The following is a 17,765-nucleotide window of genomic DNA, read 5'->3' as shown; positions in this document are numbered from 1 at the left end:
CAGGGCCTGGCTCACAGTAGATGCCCAGGAAAGTTCATTGAGTAGAAGCCTGCATGCAGTTTTTCAATCAAGTAATTCCTTTTTGTATTCCTCTATCAAGAATAGGTATTTGTGAAAACACTTATTTCTTCAAATAGACTGCAAACCAGGTGAGGGCATGGCCAATGTCATCTGTATCTCTCTGCCCCCTGCACAGAGTAAACTCTCAAGCAGTATGATTGAGTGAAAAGAGTATGGGACAAATCAGCTAATACTATGAAAGCTCATAATTTTCTTTGCATATTAAGGTATGTTTGGAGAAAATCTATAATGTCAGCTAAAGCCCTAAGTCATCATGGAGCTATGGGTGAAAGAGTATGTGAGTGAGGAAGTGAGTGAGAGAGAGAGAGAGAAGGAATAATCCTGTTAGTGTATGAACTAGTGAGTGAGTGGATAAGAAAAACGGGAAAGAATAACTGAGCCACTGAATGAATGAATGATGGGGTGAATGAATAAGTGACTAAGGTAACTAATTTCTTGAGCAAGTGAATGCATAATTCAGTGACTAAGAAAAGATCAAATGGATACATTTTTTCCCTCATCTTTGGGGAACTTATTTAATTTTCTAGGCTTCCTGATCCTTAAGCAGTGGTCTCAGGCACAGTTTGGAAGGGTCTCTGCTTCCTCAGGTTTTAAATTACAGCCCACTTAGGCTGCCTCCATGGATGATGTACTCCCAAACTTCACATATGAATATAGATAGATAGATAGATAGATAGGTAATTTTTTAATTGTCATGAAAGCAGCACCACTTGAAAACTCGATTAATTACTAATGTTCTTCATCATTTATCAAGTACTGGTTGTTGCTTATAATCTTTAAAGGGAATGAAATTAAAAGAATTAAGAAACAATTATGTCTGGAAAAAAAAATAACCCTCCCCAAATCTAATCACCTTCTGGTAGAGATCTTCATGCTGAGGTGGCTGGGGAGGGAGAGGGGGGAGAAGCGCCCACACACCACTGAAACTCTTGCAGTTGGTCTGCGGGGAAAATGAATGGTGACCTGCCAGCATGATGTGGAAGACAGCAATTCCTCATGTGGGCTCAGGAAGCAGGGCTGTGTAATGTTTTTCTGCCTGGTGAAGCAGAGCTATTGCTTGTGGGGATGGGAGCTGCCTGTGCCTCCCCACACCAGGGGGCCAAGAATGCCAAGGAGTCCCTGGGCTGCTAAGAAGCTGGGGACCCCCTCCCACACCTTCCTGACCTTTATTACTATGGAGAGGAAGAGGTTTGGCTTGGGGCAGTCAGGGAAGGGCAGAAATTATAGGACAAAAGCCTACCAGGAAGACAGCCAGTTTCAAGAGTTACCAGGTAAATGTGAGGTTCCACACTTGAGCCATTTCTCATTCTTCAGTATGCTGTAGGCATTAGCTAACTAACACACAGGCTGGCCACTGCTGCCCACCTTAACTGTCTCCTACTCCAGGACTGGGAAAAGAAGCTTGAGCTTTATTGTGGCTGACCTCCACCCTGGGAGAACTGCAAGGGCCTAAGACCCTATCTCCTAGGCAGCTATCCCAAAATGCCCATGCTGACATGGGGACCTGATGCTTGCTCCATAAAGATGTGAAAATAGAGCATTTCTGGTTGTTAATCTCATGGCTAAAAGAGATGTTATGCCTTAGAGAAGTGTCCAATAATTTACATGCGAGAACAAGTTCTCTTGCCTCCCAGGCTGTATTCTTGCTTGGACACCATCTGTGCAGTGCCCACAGGAAAAGGGATCTTAGACACTGCTCAGACTGGTGTCCTAGCAAGAGAGCAACCTGAGAGGCAAGAGACCTTGCTCTCATGAGTATGCTTCAGGGCCACTAATTCACAAGACCTGTGCCTTGTTAGTATACAACACTTAGGCTTTCTTTGACCCTTCATTTCCTTGTCTCTGTGAGGTTGGATTATAACCATGGCTCTTAAGCTCTCTTATGCATCAGAATTCCCTGTAAGGCTTGTTAAAACAGATTACTGGGCCCACCACCTGTAGTTTCTGATTCACTAGGTCTGGTGTTTATATTATGTCCCTATGTGGTGCTGATGTTGCTGGTCTAGGGACCACATTGAGACCCATTGGACTACATGGTACCAAAATGTGTGTGGCCAGGTACAAAGCAGTATCCCATCTGTTTCCTTATCAGCTTCTGGAACAATCCCATGATCCAAGGAGTCTCTATTCCTTTTAGAGATGGGAAGCAGGCTCATGATGGTGCCCAGACTTGTCTAAAGTCCTACTGCCAGTGAATAGTAAAGCCAAGATGTGAAGACAGGCCTTCAGTTCCCAGACCCTGCTCTGCTTTTTCCACACCTCAAAATCTAGGAGAATCCCTAGCTTATTTTCCAGCTGCCACATTTACCACTCCTATTTGTAGTGCTGTGAAAATGGCGAGAACCTCAATACCATATATAGCTTGTTACATGACAGGCACTGTTCTCAGAGCTATGTAAACATTATAGCATTTAATTTTCACCCTTCTGCTAGGAAGTTGATGGGCTATTATTATCTTCATTTTAAAGATGTGGAAACTGAGGCACAGGGTGGGCAGCTAACTTTTTCAGGGTCAAAGAGTAAAGAAGTACTGAAGCTGGGACTTACTCCTATGCAGTCTAACAGCTAGGTCTCTGATTTGAGCACTGCACCCCAGGGATAATGGTATTCCTAAAAGGCTGCCTTGAGCCCCTGACCTGCAGAAAAAGGGAGCTCAGGGAACAGGCTTAGGGACCTAAGAAACAGGAGTGACCCTGGGGTAGGTAGGGCCTCTCTACTATGAAATTTTCTGCAGCTTTTCACAGAGTGCCTGTCACAAGGTCTGTCTCATGGCTGGGGCTCCCAATCTCTTCCCTGTATCATTGGCCCCAGCCCCCACATGACCAGGGCTGTCTGTCAAGGGGCCCAGCACACTCAGTGAGATGTGAGATATAGTAGTCAGGGCACGCACGTGGGCATGTGGGCCTGCCGGGCTGGCTGCAAAAGGCTTGATTACATAATGGCATTTAGAAAATGGCACTTGTCTTTTCTTCAAAGACCTTCAAGATGATGAATTGGGGCTTATTGAAATGGCCTTAAATCAAGGTTTCTGTGAACAACAGCTTGCTCAGACTCATGCAAAGTAGATTTCTCTTCAGAATGGCTGATACCAGTAGCTCCTTACTACTGGCCTCCTTCTGGGTTCAGGGGCTGGATCAGGGACCAGAGTCATGGAAGATGAGAGCATGAACCAAAATAACCCCATATGATAGAGAGTAGGAAGTTTCTGTGTAACTATGGGGACTCTGAGGCCCCAAGAGAAGGGACCAACACAAAGTCACCTAGTAAGCCAGTCAGGCAACTATTTTCTGAGTCTTTAGGAACCTTCTAATGGCCATCTCTCCCTAGAGTTACTCTGGGGTCTGCCTATGTGGGCAGCATACTGCCTGGGGCTGCCATTTACTCCAATGGGCCATCTTTCTGGGTTCCTTTTCTTTTATTTTAAGATGGATCTGGGTGATATGCAGGCTGCTATATTTATTCCCAAGCCCTGTGGACTCTGGGGCTACTGGTTTTTGTGATTTCAACTTGTGCACCCCCCTCTATGAATCACACTGAACCTATTCCCACCACCATCCTGAGAGTTTGGATGATGGCACCTGCATGAAAATGGCCTATCTCATCTCCTGCATTGATGGCTCAACATTTTCCCAGTTGCATTGTCCACCTACAGGGTCTCACTGTTAGGTGCCAACTTGGAACTTTCATGAGCAGTCAAAGCTTGTCCTGGCAATCACTCCTGACCTACTGTCCAGGGAGCAGCACTCTTTTGAAAGGCATTGGTGACCCTTTCACCTTCTTAGTGCCTTAGTTTCCATATTTGCTAAGTTAGGATAACAGGATTCTCTGGCTTCTCTATATCACTGAGTGGTGAGAGGACTCTATGGCAGGAAGATGGGAGAAGCATTCTGTACACTGAAAAGTGTTATGCAAGTACAACAGCCATGACTATGGCTCTGCTGCTGGGCCCATCTCCATCTGGCTTTCTCCCTGGGCCATCTTTCTGGACATCCATTAAGTAGAGGCTGCTGTGTGGCTGTCTGGTGACAGACCCCCATGGGATTTGAATTCAGCCTCCAAGGACTGGCAGCCATGGCACTATAAATATAAAACAAAACAAAAGACAACATAAAACAATATCAGAAAGAAAAAATATGACTTTGGAATTGACTGATGAGGTTTGACAACAAAATTTTAATATTTGTAAGGGGAGGAAAACTGCAAGCAGGGCTGTGCATAGACTGGGGCTGTGAGGACAGATGGGAAGAAATAGGAAACTGATCTTTTGTGTGCCTCCTGTACACAGAGGCTGGGGAGAGCGGTGATAGAAAAAACTCAGATAAGGTTCTTGGTTTTAAGGATCCCATGGTTCTGGGAACAGATGGATCTAGATATGATTGCATACTCTGTAGTAAGGGTGAATGGTAAAGAAACACAGGAGGCTGTGGGAATCCAGAGGAAAAGCCCATAATCCAGACCCAGTAGCAACGTTGGGAAGGGAATGTGGAGACAGGGAAATCTTACAGAAGCTGATGCTTAAACTGGGAAAAGAAAAATGAGTAGTAGTATGCCATATAGAGAGAAAACGTAAGTCTATCCCAAGCAGAAGGGACAGTGTAAGCAAAGGCACAGAGATGGGAAGGAAAACACAGGATCTGGGGAGCAGCAAGTGCTCTGGTGAGGTTGAAACCTCAGATGGGAAGGAGCCAGGCTGAGGTTGTCTGGGGCCAGGACCTTGAATACCAAGCTCAGGGCTTGAAATTGATTCCAGAAACAATGGAGAAGAAGGCATGATGGGGGCCTTAAGGAGGGAAAGGTCATGGTCTGACTTAATGCTTGCAGAAGATCCATCTTCCTGCAGTGAAAAGAGGACAAGAGAGCAATAAAAGTAGAAGTAAGGAGACCAGGGAAGAGGCAGTTGCCAAAGTCCAGGTGGAAAAACCTTGAGAAGAAGTTCAAGGGTTCAGTTTTAGACAGGAGACATTTGAATTGCTGCTGGTACATCTATGTGGAAATGGGTACTAGACAGTTTGATATACAGGTCTGAAGTATGAACTAAAGATAAAGGCTTAAGTAGAGTAGAGAAGGAAGGGCCAACAAAGGAGACAATGAATATCCAGAGAGATGTGAGGGAAATCAGACAAGTTTATGATTTCCTTTTCCCAATGTTCCTGAAAGGTCAAGCAAGATTGGGCGCCTGGGTGGCTCAGTTGGTTAAGCAACTGGCTTCGGCTCAGGTCATGATCCCAGAGTCCTGGGATCGAGTCCCGCATTGGGCTCCCTGCTCAGCGGGGAGTCTGCTTCTCCCTCTGACCCTCCCCCTTCTCATGCTCTATCTCATTCTCTCTCTCAAGTAAATAAATAAAATCTTAAAAAAAAGGTCAAGCAAGATGAGTATAGATCAGTGTCCAGTGGATTTAATAATGTGGGAATCATTGGTAATGTTCAAGCTCAGTGGAGTGAGAAGTGGAGCCTGTGGCCAGATTGGACAGGATGAAGGAATGAATGTGTGGGGTGAGGAAATGGTCTAAGCCACGTAGATAGTTTATTTTAAAACTGTGCTGAGAAGGGAGTAGAGACCTGAGCCTCTTTTGTTTCTGATGTGTGACTTCGGAGTATGGTGGCACCATATGTATGTGTAAAGCCTGAAAATGTCAGTTTGTGGATGAACAGAGCTTTCTGTCTCCTCCAGCCAGTCCAGTAGGAAATGACTCTTCTTATCTTGGTGCTCCAAGAGCAGTGACTGTACTATTGTCTTGGGTGGATGGTGGCCTGAGGATGGAGGAAGAGCACTGGAGACAGACATACCAGCAAAGCAAAGATCCAGCGGTAGGAAAGTTCACAATGAATTTAGGGGGTTGATGGAAAGCTGATATGACTGAAACACAGTGGGCTGGGGGTAGAATGGAAGGAAGTGTGGTTTGAGATGTGAGCAGGGGCTAGCCAGGTCATGGTGAGTATTGTAAGTTATGGTAAAGGCTTAGGGTTTTATTTGTTTATTTGAAATGCAGAGGAACCTATTAAAGGATTTTAAGCAAGGAAGTGACATGATGTAATTTATGTTTTTAATTGAAGTATAGTAAACACACAATGTTATATTAGTTTCAGGTGTACAACATAGTGATTCCACAAGTCTATATATTATGCTATGCTCACCACAAGTGTAGCTACCATCTGTCACCATACAATACTATTATAATACCATTTACTGTATTCCCTATGCTGTACCTTTTATCCCCATGACTTATTCATTTCACAACTGGAAGCCTGATTGCTCTGGCTTTGCTGTAGAGAAAAGATTATACAAGGCAACCTAGAAGCAGGGAAATCATTCATTTATTCATTAAATAAATATTTATTGAATGATCACTCTATGACAGAATTGCTCTGTTGGGATAAAGTCATGAACAGTAAAGACCAGGTCCTTCCTTCCATGGAGGCATAATTCTACTGGGACAAACAGATAATGGTAAATAAATAAATAGCTGACATCACTTTAGGTGCTGATAAATATTATGGAGAAGTTAAAATAGGTTAATGAGGTAAAGAGTGACCGGGACTGAAGATCTATATCAAAGTGACTAGAGATGGCCTTTATGAGCAGCTAGTATTTACACTGAAAGTTGAATAATAAGGATCCAGGCACTCAAAGATTTTTAGTAAAAGTATTCCAGATCTCTAGGCAGAGGAAAGAGCAAATGAATAGGCCCTGTGGTGAGAACAAGCTTGGTGAGTTTGAGGAGCAACAAGTAGACTAGAGTGGCTGGAAGGTATGAAGCAGGGTGGGGGAGAGTGTTAAGAGATTGATGTCAGAGAATGAGGTAGGCAGAAGCCAAATCAACAGGCCCTTTAAGCCATGTTTAGAGTTTGAATTTTATTTTTGGAACTACAAAAGCACAAGAGAGTTTTGCATAGAGAAATGCATGATCTGATTTTTATTTTAATAGGATCAAGACTATACTTTCAGGGATCACTTCTATAGTTTGTTATTTTAATAGGATCCTTCTGACTGTTGTATTATGGACAGATTGGAGAGAGAGCAGAGTAGAAGTATGGAGATCAGAAAGAAGTTATACTGCAATAATCCAGGGCAAGATGATGGTGGCTTGAGCCACACTGATGGCAGTAGAGGTAGTGGGAAGTGGTTGAATGTGGAATGTTGAAGATATTGCTTGTAGCACTGGTCAATGGATAGGATGTGTGTAATGATGGAAAGAGAGGAGTCAAGTTTGAGAGAGGCCTGAGGAAATGGGTAGATAATGGTGCCCTTTATTGAGATGGGAAGAAATTTTGGGAGAAGTAGACTTGGTAATGTCAGGAGCTGGCTTATCAAGAATTGCATTTTGTATGTGTTGCATCTAAGATGACTACTATACATCCATATGGAGAAGACAAGTAGGTAGCTTGATATGAGTCCAGTACTTAGGGGAGAGGTCACAAATGAATTTGGGAGTTGTTATTATCCAAATGGTATTGCAAACCGAGTGAACACCTAGTGAGGGAGTGTAGATGAACTAGAGAAGGTCAAGGATGGAGCGCTAGGGCACTTCAACATTCAGAGGTCAAGAAGAGGAAGAAGCTCTAGGAAAGGAGATTTGGAGGAAGGAGCTACAAGTGGGGTGAAAACTAGGTGAGTATAATTCTAGCTCTAATTCATGGAAAAGAATATTTTAAGAATAAAAGAGTGATTAATATGTCAAATGCTCTTGAAAGGTCTAGAACAATGAGGACAGCAATGATTATGTGCTTTAGCAAGATGTAGATCTTTGGTGATTTGATAAGAACCATTTCAGTGAAGCGGTTGATCAGAAGCTAATGGGACTGAGAGAATGTGAAACAAAGAAGAGGACCCAGAAAAACAGAACAAATTTCTCAGGTGTTTGGCTCTGTATGGATTAAAAGAAAAGTGGTAGTTGGAAGAGAATGAAGCTCAAGGTTTGTGTATTTTATTTTTATTTTTTTAATTAGAAAAGATTTTTATTTATTTGAGAGAGAGAGAGAGAGAAAGAACACAAGCAGGGAGGAGGGGCAAAGGGAGAGGGAGAAGCAGACCCCCCCCCCCACTGAGTAGGGAGCCCCATGTGGGGCTTGATCCGAGGACCCTGGGATCATGACCTGAGCTGAAGGTAGATGCTTAACTGACTGAGCCACACAGGCACCCAAGGTTTGGGTATTTTAAAGATGGAAGAGGGGGAGGAGCAAGATGGCAGAGGAGTAGAAGACCTAAATTTTGTCTGGTCCCAGGAATTCAGCTAGATAGTTATCAAACCATTCAAAACACCTACAAACTCAACAGGAGATTGAAGAAAAGAATAGCAGCAATTCTATGAACAGAAAAGCGACCACTTTCTGGAAGGTAGGACGTGTGGAGAAGTGAATCCGAGGTGATATTTGGGAAGATAGACTGCGGGGGGAGGGAGCCTCTGTCAACTGGCTACCAGCAAGCGATAGAGCAGCAGAGCACAAAACCAGAAATTTTAGACGTCTGCTCTGCTGAGGGACATCACTCCAGTGGCTAAACAGGGGGTGGAACCCTCACTGGGACAGTGTGGTCTCAGGACCTCGGGGTCACAGAAAGACCAGGGGTGCCTGAGTGCGGCAGAGCTCCCAGGTATCGAAGCGGGGAAGCTGGCTGCAAAGACAGAGCCGAGGAGTGGGCTCTCAGCTCGGGGTTGCCATAAACCATGATCCGTGGCACAGTTGGGCCACTACTCTTCCAGCAGGGACCTGGCAAGGGGCAGATCCAGGGAGACTCCCTTTCCTCCCCAGGGAGGAGCGGCATGGGAGCACACCGCAGGAATCTGCTGGGTTTGGAGACTCCAGACAGGGTCGTGTGTCAGAGATAGAAATGTTTGGTTACAGGTCGGATGAGCACAGAGTGCGGCTGGAGACCAGGGAGACAGGAATGATTGACTGCTTTTCTCTGGGGGCTCACTGAGGAGTGGGGCCTTGAGTTCTCCATTTCTCCGGGGCCAGAGATTGGGAGGACGCCATTTACACTCTCGTCTTCCAAAGCTGTACAGAAAGCTTTCAGGGAACAAAAGCTACCAAGCAAACCTGAGCAGATTATTTAGCCTGGCCCCTGGCAAGGGCGGTGTAATTCCGCCTCAGGCAAAGACATTTGAGAATCACTAAAACAGGCCCCTCCCCCAGAAGATCAGCAAGAACATCCAGCCAAGACCAAGTTTGCTGATCAATGAGAACTGCAAAACTCCAGCACTAGGGGAATACAGCACATAGAATTCATGGCTTTTTCCCCATGATTCTTTAGTCTTTAGTCTTTCAAGATGCCATTAAGATGGTTTCCTTGGTTCTAAGATTTGCGAGTTTTACTATTACATGCCGGGGTGTTAGCCTGTTTTCCTTGATCTTAGGAGGGGTCCTCTCTGCCTCTAGGACTGGAATGTTTGTTTCATTCCCAGATTAGGGAAGTTCTCAGCTACGATTTGCTCAAATACATCTTCTAGTCCTCTCTCTCTCTCCACTCCCTCCGGGATTCCAATTATTCTGACATTGGAATGCTTCATGGTGTCACTTATTTCTCTGATTCTATTTTCATGGATTCTGAGTTGTTTTTACCTGGCCTCCTCTTTTCCCTTTTTATCTATTATATTGTCTTCCAGGTCGCTTATTCAGTCTTCTGCCTCAGTTACCCTAGCTGTTAGATTATCTAGATTGGATTGGATCTCATTGATAGCATTTTTAAGTTCTGCCAATTCACCTTTTATTTCTGCCCTTAGAGACACTATGTTGCCATTAATTGATTTCTCCATTCTAGCCATTGTCTTCACAATTGCTAGCCTGAATTCCATCCCCAACATCTTGGTTATATCTGCATCCATTTGTAACTCTGCAGCATAGGTCATAATCTCTGAGTCTTTTCTATTTTGGAGGTTCCTCCTCCTAGTCATTCTGTTGATGGGTGGTTGAGGGAATGTATAGAGTCCAAATTATTGACCAGAACCCAAGCAAGATGCACCTGTTTTCTAGGGACCTTAGGGTTGCTGGCCTCTTGTTTTCCCAGCCTGTCTTTTGGGGGAGTGGCTTGCCGTGCTGTTATTCAGGCAACCCTGTTTGGGTGGAGTTGCCCTGCCCCCCTGTGGCGGGGGATGGGCAGAGTGGGAATCAGTTTTTGGGGCTTTTGTTCTCTGGCAGCTTTCCCTGGTGGCTTTACATGTCTCTTCTGTGAGTCAGAGCAAAAGAGACCGTTTCCAACCCTCTGCCTCAGAGCAGAGAGATTGCAGTCTGTTTTTCAGTGAGCTCTCCAGGCCACACTGTCTCTATTTCTGTCCGTGCTGCTATAAGCTGCAGCGTCCTGGGTTGTGCGCCCCTCCACAGTGCCCCCAGTCCTGCCTCCAGGTTGGGGCACGTCTCTGTCCTTTGTGCTTGTAAAACTGCCAGCCACTCCCAGTTTGCATGCGTGACCCCGCAGCTCTGGGTTTCCGCCCCGGGAGCTGCCCTAAAGTCCTTTCCCTGCCGCTACTGGTCTGTGAGTCTGTGCCCTGTCCCCAGCGAGTGGGGCTGTCACTCACTGGTGGTGTAGGATCCCCACAGAAAGGCTCCCTCCCTCTGCCATTTATCTTCCGATATCTGCTCACGGAATCACGGTTCCCAGCTTGGTACCTCGCAACCAACTGCCTGCAATATTCTGTTTGTAGAGATCCAGATCTTCTTACATCTCAGGCTGATTTCGTGGGTGCTCAGAATGGTCTGGTAGATATCCAGCTCGATTCCGGGGACCAGTTGAAATAGGGTCCCCTACTCCTCTGCCATCTTTCCTTCCTGTCTCCAGTTGCTTTCTTATACATTAACAATGCAACTGTAGAAAGAGAATTAGAGAAACAATTCCATTTACAATAGCACCAAAAACCATAAGATATCTCGGAATAAACCTAACCAAAGAGGTAAAGGATCTATACTCTAGGAACTACAGAACACTTATGAAAGAAATTGAAGAAGACACAAAAAGATGAAAAACATTCCATGCTCATGGATCAGAAGAATAAACATTGTTAAAGTATCTATGCTACCCAGAGCAATCTATACCTTCAATGTCATCCCGATCAAAATTCCAATGACATTTTTCAAAGTGCTGGAACAGGCAATCCTAAAATTTGTATGGAATCAGAAAAGACCCCGAATCACCAAGGAAATGTTGAAAATGAAAAACAAAGCTGGGGGCACCATGTTGCCCAATTTCAAGCTATATTACAAAGAAGCGATCACCAAGATAGCATGGTACTGGCACAAAAACAGACATATAGACCAATGGAACAGAATAGAGAGCCCAAATATGGACTCTTAAAGTTAATTTTTAAAATTTTCTTTATTTTTTCTTTTTCTATTTTTTTAGTTGAATTTTTCTTCTTACTTTTTTCAACCAATATCTTATCAATACGTATTTAAAAACCTTTGTTAATTTACATTTTTACAGTCATATTCTATCTCTTCATTGTATTTAACCTTATGTTTTGTATATATATATATACATTTTTCTTTAAAATTTTGGGATACAGTTTCATCTAACAGACCAACATATACCCTAAATCTAGTGTATGACTTTGTCTTAGTCTCCCACTTGATCACAATCTCTCTCTTTTAAAAATTTTTTTCATTCATTTTTCAACCAACTTCTTATTTTGTCAATTCCTTTTTTTTAATCTTTTTAAATTTCCATCTTTACAGTCATATTCCCTCCCTGCATTGTATTTACCCTTATTTTTGTATATATATGTATTTTTTTCTTTCTTTTAAATTTTGGGAGGCAATTTCTTCTTACAGACCAAAATACACCCAAAATCTAGTGTGTGGCTCTGTTCTATTCACCAGTCTGATCATATTCTTTTTTTCCCCTTTCTTTTCCCCCAGTTTCCGGTCTCTTCTGATTTGTTTAGTGTATATTTTCCAGAAAAAGGGCGTTGTTACCCTTTTAGGATTTTGTTCTCTCATTCATCAATTTTCCTCTGGACAAATGACAAGATGGAAAAACTTATCTCCAAAAAAAGAACAAGAGGCAGTACCGACTGCCAGAGGCCTAATCAATACAGACATTAGTAAGATGTCAGAACTAGAGTTCAGAATGACGATTATAAAGATACTAGCTGGGATTGAAAAAAGCATAGAAGATACTAGAGAATCCCTTTCTGGAGAAATAAAAGAACTAAAATCTAACCAAGTCGAAATAAAAAAGGCTATTAAGGAGGTGCAATAAAAAATGGAGGCTCTAACCACTAGGATAAATGAAGCAGAAGAGAGAATTAGTGATACAGAAGAGCAAATGATGGAGAAAAAAGAAGCTGAGAAAAAGAGAGATAAACAACTACTGGATAACAAGGGGAGAATTCGAGAGATAAGTGATACCATAAAGTGAAACAACATTAGAATAATTGTGATCCCAGAAGGAGAAGAAAGAGAGAGAGGGACAGAAGGTATATTGGAGCAAATTATAGCAGAGAACTTCCCTAATTTGGGGAAGGAAACAGGAATCAAAATCCAGGAGGCACAAAGAACCCCGGTCAAAATCAATAAAAATAGGTCAACACCCCGACATCTAATAGTAAAACTCACAAATCTCAGAGACAAAGAGAAAATCCTGAAAGCAGCTCAGGACAAGAGGTCTGTAACCTACAAGTGTAAAAACATTAGATTGGCAGCAGACCTATCCACAGAGACCTGGCAGGCCAGAAAGGCCTGGCATGATATATTCAGAGCACTAAGTGAAAAAATATGCAGCCAAGAACACTATATCCAGCTAGGCTGTCATTGAAATTAGAAGGAGAGATAAAAAGTTTCCAAGACAAATAAAAACTAAAAGAATTTGCGAACACCAAACCAGCCCTACAAAAAATATTGGAAGGGGTCCTCTAAGCAAAGAAGAGCCTAAAAGTAACATAGACCAGAAAGGAATAGAGACAATATACAGTAACAGTCACCTTACAGATAATACAATGGCACTGAATTCATATCTTCCAATAGTTACTCTGAATGTAAATGGGCTAAATGCTTCAATCAAAAGACACCGGGTATCAGATTGGTTAAAAAAAACAAGACCCATCAATATGCTGTCTGCAAGAGACTCATTTTAGACCCAAAGACACCTCCAGATTGAAAGTGAGGGGGTGGAAAACCGTTTACCATGCTAATGGACATCAAAAGAAAGCTGGGGTGGCAATCCTTATATCACACAAGTTAGATTTTAAACCAAAGACTATAATAAGAGATGAGGAAGGACACTACATCATACTTAAAGGGTCTATCCAACAAGAAGATCTAATAATTTTAAATATCTATGCCCCTAACAAGGGAGCAGCCAATTATATAAGGCAATTAATAACTAAAGCAAAGAAACACATCGACAACAATACAATAATAGTGGGGGACTTTAACACCCACCTCACTGAAATGGACAGATCATCTAAGCAAAAGATCAAAAAGGAAATAAAGGCTTTAAATGACACACTGGACTAGAAGGACTTCACAGATATATTCAGAACATTCCATCCCAAAGCAACAGAACACACATTCTTCTTTAGTGCCCATGGAACATTCTCCAGATCACATCCTGGGTCACAAATCAGGTCTCAACTGGTACCAAAAGATTGGGATCATTCTGTGTATATTTTCAGACTACAATGCTTTGAAACTAGAACTAAATCACATGAAGAAAGTTGGAAAGAACTCAAATACATGGAGGCTAAAGAGCATCCTACTAAAGAATGAATATTTACCCCAAAGATACAAATGTAGTGATCCGAAGGGGTATGTGCACCCCAAAGTTTATGGCAGCAATGTCCACAATAGCCAAACTATGGAAATAGCCAAGATGTCCATCAACAGATGAATGGATAAAGAAGATGTGGTATATATATATATAAAGGAATATTATGCATCCATCAGAAAAGGAAATCTTGCCATTTTCAATGACGTGGATGGACCTAGAGGGTATTATGCTAAGTGAAATAAGTCAATCAGAGAAAGACAAGTATCATATGATCTCACTGATATGAGGAATTCTTAATCTCAGGAAATAAACTGAGGGTTGCTGGAGTGGTGGAGGGTGGGAGGGATGAGGTGGCTGGGTGATGGGCACTGAGGAGGGTATGTGCTATGGTGAGCCCTGTGAATTGTGTAAGACTGATGAATCACAGACCTGTACCTCTGAAACAAATAACATATGTTAAAAAAAAGATAGTAGGAAGGGAAAAAATGAAGGGGGTAATCGGTGGGGGAGATGAACCATGAGGGACTATGGACTCTGAGAAACAAACTGAGGGTTTTAGAGGGGAGTTGGGTGGGGGGATGGGTTAGCCTGGTGATGGGTATTAAGGAGGGCACGTATTGCATAGAGCACTGGGTGTTATACACAAACAATGAATCATGGAACACTACATCAAAAACTAATGATGTAATATATGGTGACTAACATAACATAATAAAAAAATTTTTTTTAAATAAATTAAAAAAAGAAAAAGAAAGAATGAATGGCTCAACCAGGAAATTAAAGAATTTTAAAAATTCATGGAAACAAATGCAAATGAAAACACAACTGTTCAAAATCTTTGTGACGTAGCAAAAACGGCCCTAAGAGCAAAGTATATAGCAATACAAGCCTTTCTCAAGAAACAAGAAAGATCTTAAATACACAACCTAACCCTACACCTAAAGGAGCTGGAGAAAGAACAGCAAATAAAGCCTAGACCCAGCAGGAGAAGAGAAACAATGAAGATCAGAGCAGAAATTAATGAAATAGAAACCAAAAGAATAGTAGAACAGATCAACAAAACTAGGAGCTGGTTCTTTGAAGGAATTAAGAAGATTGATAAGCCCTTGGCCAGACATCAAAAAGAAAGGAGAAAGGACCCAAATAAATAAAATCATGATTGAAAGAGGAGAGATCACAACCAACACCAAAGAAATACAAACAATTATAAGAACATATTATGAGCAACCATATGCCAGCAAATTAGATAATCTGGAAGAAATGGATGCATTCCTAGAGACATATAAACTACCAAACTGAACCAGGAAGAAATAGAAAACCTGAACAGACCCATAACCAGTAAGGAAATTGAAGCAGTAATCAAAAATCTCCCAACAAACAAACACCCGGGGCCAGATGACTTCCCAGGGGAATTCTACATTTAAAGAAGAATTAATATTTATTCTTCTGAAACTGTTCCAAAAAATAGAAATGGAAGGAAAATTTCCCAACTCATTTTATGAGGCCAGGATTACCTTGATCCCAAAACCAGACAAAGACCCCATCAAAAAGGAGAACTACAGACCAATATCCCTGATGAACATGGATGCAGAAATTCTCACCAAAATACTAGCCAACAGGATCCAACAGTACATTAAAAAGATTATTCCCCACGACCAAGTGGGATTTATCCCTGGGCTGCAAGGGTGGTTCAACATCCGCAAATCAATCAATGTGATACAATACATTAATAAAAGAAAGAACAAGAACCATATGATCCTCTCAATAGATGCAGAAAAAGCATTTGACAAAGTACAGCATCCTTTCTTGATTAAAACTCTTCAGAGTGTAGGGATAGAGGGTACCTACCTCAATATCATAAAAACCATCTATGAAAAACCCACAGCGAATATCATACTCAATGGGGAAAAACTGAGAGCTTTCCCCCTAAGGTCAGGAACATGGCAGGGATGTCCACTATAACCACTGTTGTTCAACATAGTACTAGAAGTCCTAGCCTTAGCAATCAGGAAACAAAAAGAAATATAAGGCATCCAAATCAGCAAAGAAGAAGTCAAACTCTCACTTTTTGCAGAAGATATGATACTTTATGTGGAAAACCCAAAAGACTCCACCAAAACTGCTAGAACTCATACAGGAATTCAGTAAAGTGGCAGGATATAAAATCAGTGCACTGAAATCAGTGGCATTTCTATACACCACCACCAAGACAGAATAGAGAGAAATTAAGGAGTCAATCCCATTTACAATTGTACCCAAAACCAGAAGATACCTAGGAATAAATCTAGCCAAAGAGGCAAATAATCTGTACTCAGAAAAGTATAGAATACTCATGAAAGAAATTGAGGAAGACACAAAGAAATGGAAAACGTTCCCTGCTCACGGATTGGAAGAATAAATATTGTGAAAATGTCTATGCTACCTAGAGCAATCTACACATTTAATGCAATCCCTGTCAAAATACCATCGGCGTTTTTCAAAGAAATGGAACAAATAATCCTAAAATTTGTATGGAACCAGAAAAGACCCCGAATAGCCAGAGGAATGTTGAAAAAGAAAAGCAAAGCTGGAGGCATCACAATTCCGGACTTCCAGCTCTATTACAAAGCTGTAATCAACAAGACAGTATGGTACTGGCACAAAAACAGACACATAGATCAATGGAACAGAATAGAGAGCCCAGAAATGGACCCTCAACTCTATGGTCAACTAATTTTTGACAAAGCAGGAAAGAATGTCCAATGGAAAAAAGTCTCTTCAACAAATGGTGTTGGGAAAATTGGACAGCCACATGCAGAACAATGAAACTGGACCATTTCCTTACACCACATACAAGAATAGACTCAAATGTATGAAAGACCTAACTGTGAGGCAGGAATCCAACAAAATCCATGAGGAGAACACAACCAGCAACCTCTTCGACCTCAGCCGCAGCAACTTCTTCCTAGACACATCGCCAAAGGCAAGGGAAGCAAGGGCAAAAATGAACTATTGGGATAAAAAGCTTTTGCACAGCAAAGGAAACAGTCAACAAAACCAAAAGACAACCAACAGAATGGGAGAGGATATTTGCAAATGACATATCAGATAAAGGGCTAGTATCCAAAATCTATAAAGAACTTATCAAACTCAACACCAAAAGAACAACTAATCCAATCAAGAAATGGGCAGAAGACATAAACAGACATTTCTGCAAAGAAGACATCCAAATAGCCAACAGACACCTGAAAAAGTATTCAACATCACTCGGCATCAGGGAAATCCAAATCAAAACCTCAATGAGTTACCACCTCACACCAGTCAGAATGGCTAAAATCAACAAGTCAGGAAATGACAGATGTTGGCGAGCATGCAGAGAAAGGGGAACCCTCCTACACTGTTGGTGGGAATGCAAGCTGGTGTAGCCACTCTGGAAAACAGTAGGGAGGTTCCTCAAAAAGTTGAAAATAGAGCTACCCTATGGCCTAGCAATTGCACTACTGGGTATTTACTCCAAAGATAGGAATGTAGTGATCCGAAGGGGTATGTGCACCCTAATGTTTATAGCAGCAATGTCCACAATAGCCAAACTATGGAAAAAGCCAAGATGTCCATCAACAGATGAATGGATAAAGAAGATGTGGTATATATATACACTGGAATATTATGCAGCCATCAAAAAATGAAATCTTGCCGTTTGCAATGACGTGGATGGAACCAGAGGGTATTATGCTAAGTGAAGTAAGTCAGAGAAAAACAAGTATCATTATGATCTCACTGATATGAGGAATTTGAGAAACAAGACAGAGGATCATAGGGGAAGGGAGGGAAATGAAACAAGACGAAACCAGAGAGGGAGACAAACCATAAGAGAGTCTAAATCTCAGGAAACAAATTGAGGGCTGCTGGAGTGGAGGGGGTGGGAGGGATGGGGTGGCTGGGTGATGGACATTGGGGAGGGTATGTACTATGGTGAGCACTGTGAATTGTGTAAGACTGATGAATC

The sequence above is a fragment of the Phoca vitulina genome, unplaced genomic scaffold (genome assembly GCF_004348235.1).
Source record: "Phoca vitulina isolate PV1807 unplaced genomic scaffold, GSC_HSeal_1.0 scaffold99, whole genome shotgun sequence".
Classification (NCBI taxonomy): Eukaryota; Metazoa; Chordata; class Mammalia; order Carnivora; family Phocidae; genus Phoca; species Phoca vitulina.
Note: the sequence above shows the minus strand (reverse complement) of the source record.